Below are 6000 nucleotides of genomic sequence, written 5' to 3'. Positions count from 1 at the left end.
TGTCTCAACCAAAGGATGACACCTCCTGACAATGGAGTACCCCCACAGTGCTGCACTGGACTGTCAGCTTAGACTATGTGATTTCAAGTCCCGACGTGGAGCTCAAACCCACAACCTCAATATTCCAAGACAAGCTCAATGCACTTTGCAATCCGGATGCTGTAATATTCCCTTAATATCAGCCGTGGGTGGTTTACAGATGACAAGTGATTTTATACAAACCTTTGCAGTGGAAAGAAAGTGTTCGGAAACAAAAACAATCTGCTAAACAAGCAAAAGTGAATCCACAGCAGTTTATTGATTGCACTATTTTTTAAAAAACCTATAAAACAAAATTCTTCCCCAGGAGGGGAGAAAAAGGTCATCTCCAGCATAATTAGCTACAGAAATCTGGTGAAAATCTTGTGTTGTAAATAATTAAATGAACCCTTGACTTTTGATGTAACATTCACCTGCAGTACAGTCACTACACTACACTATACAGTGAAATAATAATCTTTGCATTTGATATAGCGCCTTATCACGTCTTCGAGACGTCTGAAAGCGCTTCACCGAATATACTGTAAAGTGAAATGACTGTATATTTTGTGGGCAAAATGTGGCAGTCAATTGTGCACAGTAGTGTCCCACAAACAGTCGTGCATTGAGTGACCATATTATTATTATTTATTGGAAGGGATTATTGCCCCCAGAAAAGTGATCCGTCAATCGACTAACAACCGTGTTCCTACTTACTGTTAGATAAAGAGAGGCATGTAAAGTAAGGAAACTAGCCCAACGTTTTCGCCCTGCCCGGGAATCAAACCCAGGTCCTCTCGCTTGCGAGGCGAGTGCTCTAACCACTGAGTTATAGGATTCCGTGAAGCTGCTGTGAGAAGTGAAAGTGGATCACAGCTGGTTGCAAGGTGCAGACCATTTTTTTTCTCTCTCTCGATTTATTTATTTTCACATTGAAGCTCGGGCACTAATGCCAGGCGATTATCTTTACGCACATCTCTCTGCTCTGCGAAGTTCGTATGAGCCACCGGGAGATGAAAAGGCAGCTGATGAAAGGGGCGATTGGTGATGTTTGCCTTGGCTTTGTGCGCAAAGGAAGCTTGTAAGTGCTGCAATTAAGCCCTTTATGCACCAGCAGTCCCTAAATTATTGTGAGATTTCCCACTTCATCGCTGACTTGCGCTTCCGTAAGCCAATAATTTTTACTGACGGCGGAGTAGGGGGAGGGAAACGCTAGAGGAGGAGAAGGAGAGTAGGAGGAGATCTACCTGTTTGAGATTCATCCAAGTCCAGGACTCTGACCGTTCAATCATTTATAGAGAAAGAGAGAGAGATATTTCCTGCAGGTGAAATGCAGTGTTATTTCCTCTGCTTCAGCATTGCTGCTGTTTACAGCAATGACTAAGGCTCCAGGGTTGGCCCCAATCCAGGGAATGACGATCATACCAGTGGCTGATAATGAATAAGAAATGGTTCAATCTACTTTATACAGTGTATGTGTGTTTGTATGTGTGTGTGTATATATAGAGAGAGAGAGAGAAAGAAAGAGCAGCCGTTCAGCAACTAGCTAACTGCACATACCTCACAACAATACTGTACTTGCGCTGATCTCAGGTTTCTGGCCAGTCATCTCTAGGGTTTTTAGCATCTCACCAACGACTTGCATTTATATAGAACCCCTCGCGTAGGGTAGTGTCCCCCACAGCAGTTAGAGGGAGAGGAGAGAAGAGAGGAATGTGATAATATCTCCCCCCCCCCCAACAAAAAAAGCCTTGGCATTTTAGCAGCTGTGCAATGTGTGGTGAGCTGCTCTGTTTCATTCCTATTATTTCCATTTCTTTAAAAATGGAGTTTTGTTTTGGTCGCTGGAAATCCATCCTCCTGGGCTCCATCTCCTCATTGCCCCCCTTTTTTCCCCTCTCCCTGTGACTTGCCCTGTGATGATCTGGTATAATAATAATGATTCTTGCTTTTGATATAGCACCTTAACACGCCGTTTTTTAGGAAATACCATTATGGGATATAGTGTATTTTGTGGGTAAAACGTGGCAGCGAATTAAACACATTGATGTGCACAAACTATCTCTCACATTTCACTCACAAAATACATAGTTACTACGCATTACAGTGCATCCTGCAAGGTGGATTGAGCCCATGTGACAATATCAATTGCAAGGATTTTTATATTACTATGAATCACATAAGTGGAGTCCTGTAGCTCAGTGGTTAGAGCACTTGCTTTGCAAGCAAGACACCTGGGTTCAATTCCAGGCAGGGCGAAACCTTGGGCAAGTTTCCTTACTCAACGCGCCTAATAATATTCCCTCAAAAAAACCCAAAACAATAATAAATTGGTCATTTTCAATCTACGACTGTTTGTGGGACATTGCTGTGCGCAATTGGCTGCCGCGTTCGCCACAAATATACAGTCAATTCACTTTACAGTATATTCTGTGAAGCGCTTTGGGACGTCCTCCCGACGTGAAAAGCGCTATATCAAATGCAAGGATTATTATTATTATTATTATAAGTAAATTGGACATGTTCACGCTCAAAAAAGATTGAGCGGCAACATGATTACTGTCTATAAGATTCTAAAGCAGCAAGACATTATAGATCATGACAGGTTTTATCAACTTGTCCAGAATAGTAAAACCAGAGGATATGGCCTGCGACTGAAGGGAGTAAATTCAGAACGAATCTGCGCAAACACTATTTTAGTGAGCGAATAGTGAACCTGTGGAACAGGCTCTCTAGGGAGACGGTTGAAGCAGGAAGTGTTGATTTTTTCAAAGACAGATTAGACAGTTTTCTTTTAGGAAATAACATTATGGGATAATGTAACCCTAACTAACCCTAACTAACCCTAACCCTAACTACATAGGTAATTTGGGACATATGTGCAAGCGACTGCCAGGAAGGTGGAAGGCGAATTAGATGGACCTTAGTCTTTTTCCATCTAGCATTTCCTATGGTCTTATGTTCTTATGTATGAAGCACTTTGAGATGTCTTCCTGACATCTTCCTGACCTTCCTATTAATTAATTATTATTACAAAACACAAGGATTATGTTGGCCATTCACTTCACGGCAGTTTGCGGGGTATTGCTGTGGGTGACTGGTTGTTGCGTTTGCCAACGAAATGCTGAGAAAACTGGACGGGAAAATACACATTCAGACTTGTCCCTTTCACACGGAATCTCCCATCACATTGCCTGCTCACAAAGTCTGTTTAAATTAATAATAATACTTGCTTTAATATAGCGCCTCATCACATTGTTGTGAGACGTCTCAAAGCGTTTCACAGAATATGCTGTAATTTTGTGAATTGACTGTGTAATTGGGCAGCAGCCAATTGTGCACGGCACTGTCCCACAATCAGCCATGAATAATAATAATCCTTGCATTTGATATAGCGCTTTTCACGTCGGGAGGACGTCCCAAAGCGCTTCACAGAACACATTGTAAAGTGAATTGACTGTATATTTGTGGGCGAACGCGGCAGCCAATTGCACACAGCAATGTCCCACAAACAGTCGTAGATTGAAAATGACCAATTTATTAGTGTTTTGGGTTTTGGAGGGATTATTATTAGGCTGTGTGTGGAGTAAGGAAACTTGCCCAAGGTTTCGCCCTCTGCCTGGAATTGAATAATAATAATAATAATCCTTGCATTTGATATAGCGCTTTTCACGTCGGGAGGACGTCCCAAAGCGCTTCACAGAAGACACTGTAAAGTGAATTGACTGTATATTTGTGGGCGAACGTGGCAGCCAATTGCGCACAGCAATGTCCCACAAACAGTCGTAGATTGAAAATAAAATATTATTGTTTTTGGTTTTGGAGGGATTATTATTAGGCTCTGTGTGGAGTAAGGAAACTTGCCCAAGGTTTTGTCCTCTGCCTGGAATTGAACTCAGGTCTCTCGCTTGCAAACCGAGTGCTCTAACCACTGAGCTACAGGACTCCACCATGAGTGAGTGACCATGTTTTTGTTGTTTTGGTGGGATTATTACTCTGCTGTAAAAAATCTCTGTAGAGTAGACGAGCTCCGGAGCAGAAGGAAACGTGATGAAAGTATCAGTAACACAAAGCCTGAAAAAAGGGGAACTAGCTATAAATAAACGACATGAAAATGGTGAATCAGTTCCTTTTGAATTATTCTGTGCCAGGAGATTGTATTAGCGTGGTTGTCTTAAGAAGATAGGAACACAGGAACATGAGAAAGCCATTCAGCTCCTCGAGCCTGTTCTGCTATTCTGTTAGATCGTGGCTGAACTCCATTTACCTGCCTTTGCTCCACGCCACTTCATACCCTGACCTAACAAAAATCCATCCACCTCTGTTGAAAATTCGAATTGATCCAGCGTCCACAGCCTTTTGGGGGAGAATGAAAAACTCATGTAATGAACAATAAATGATGCTTTGATTTTGATGTAATGCTCGCCTACAGTACACAGTCACTACACTTTACAGTAAAATCTTGTGAAGAGATGCGAGGCATCCTCCTAACGTGAAAGGGGCTGCATCAAATGTCGTGGTTATTATTTTAAGTACCTGTAATGATGACGAGTCTCAAAGAGCTTCACAAGTAATTGTTAAAATTGTGTTTGTTGGCAAGACACAGCAGGTATTTTGTGCGCACGTGTTTGCCAGCAATAAAAGGCTTCCTCCTTTCAGTACTTTCAGTCTGAACTGAACCCACAAACCTCTGACCCAGAGGCGAGCACATCAGCGATTGAGCCAGGCTGGACTGCAACCCAGTTCCTACATGATTCATCGCCCAGTGGTAAACATTTAACTAGCGAATGATGAATCACATCGGAACCCAGCAGTAAATGGGGTAGCACTGATTCATAAAATAAACCAGCCAGTAAGTAAATACATCCGTGTCCTGGGACTGATTTGTGGCTTTTAAGGAAAGGAAAAAGAACGAAACGGAACAAAAGAGAGGATCGTGTGTGTGTGTATATATAAAAAAAAATCGTTGTTCATTGTGGAGCTAATCATTAGGAAAATCTCTGCTCCGTCTGATCCCGAATTTTGTAACTTACTTAACAGACGCCCGGTTTACCTCTCAATCACGTTTTGAGTACTTGACAGCTCAGGTTTCTGATTGTGATCAGAGCAGGAATGGTGAAGTGTGTTTCCTTCTAAGTCAGGCAAAGTTAAGCGATGGATGAATCATCTTCATGCCTCCTACATGAAGCATCTTATTAACGTGCCTCCCAGTGTAAATAGCACGGCAGGAACTAAAATGAGTTATGTTCAAGCTTCGTTCTTCCGTTCTGGACTGCATTTCTTAACGTATCCATTCGATGTATATTCAGGAGCCCCCCCCCACCCCCCTTTCTTTATCCTAGTAATGGCTCATATTTAATCCAGCTGTTCGTTCCGTGCAAATGCTTTGCCCGGAGTACAGTACAGCAATGTAATGTAATGTGAAACCAAAGTCAAAGGGTGATTCAGTCAGAGAATAAGCAGCGTGAGATAGCTCCATCCGAAATCATAAAAATGTAAAAAGAATTCAGTGGGAACATGCAGACATCTCGACATTGCAGGCACTGTATCGAATGCAAGAATTATTACAGTAAAACTCGCATAAATCTCATCTTCGTAAATCGTATAATTGCCTAAATCGTTCATTTACACGAGCACTGTTCAGTTTCCCAGCAAAACCGCTTAGATTTCTTTGCACCAATCATATTAATCACTTCCTATTTCATAACACGGCTCCCCAACCCTCCCGTTACTGCTGCACTTGCCGGCTGCGTTGACTCGCGGGTAGAAAAGCAGTTTTGAACACATGGGCAGAAGATCTTCGTTTCCCGCGATTCAATGCGATTCCAACCCTCGCCCATCAGTGCGCATGCGGCGACGGGTCAAGGCACCTTGAATCGGGGGAAATGACGTCCTGACCCGTCACCATAAAACCTATCGGTTACCACCGTGGGATTAGATCCCAGTTTTGAGTTTGCTCCGTTCTGCCTATTCCACGTGATT

Source organism: Callorhinchus milii, unplaced genomic scaffold, assembly GCF_018977255.1.
Source record: "Callorhinchus milii isolate IMCB2004 unplaced genomic scaffold, IMCB_Cmil_1.0 Scaffold18, whole genome shotgun sequence".
NCBI classification, from domain to species: domain Eukaryota; kingdom Metazoa; phylum Chordata; class Chondrichthyes; order Chimaeriformes; family Callorhinchidae; genus Callorhinchus; species Callorhinchus milii.
This window is presented reverse-complemented; position numbering follows the sequence as displayed.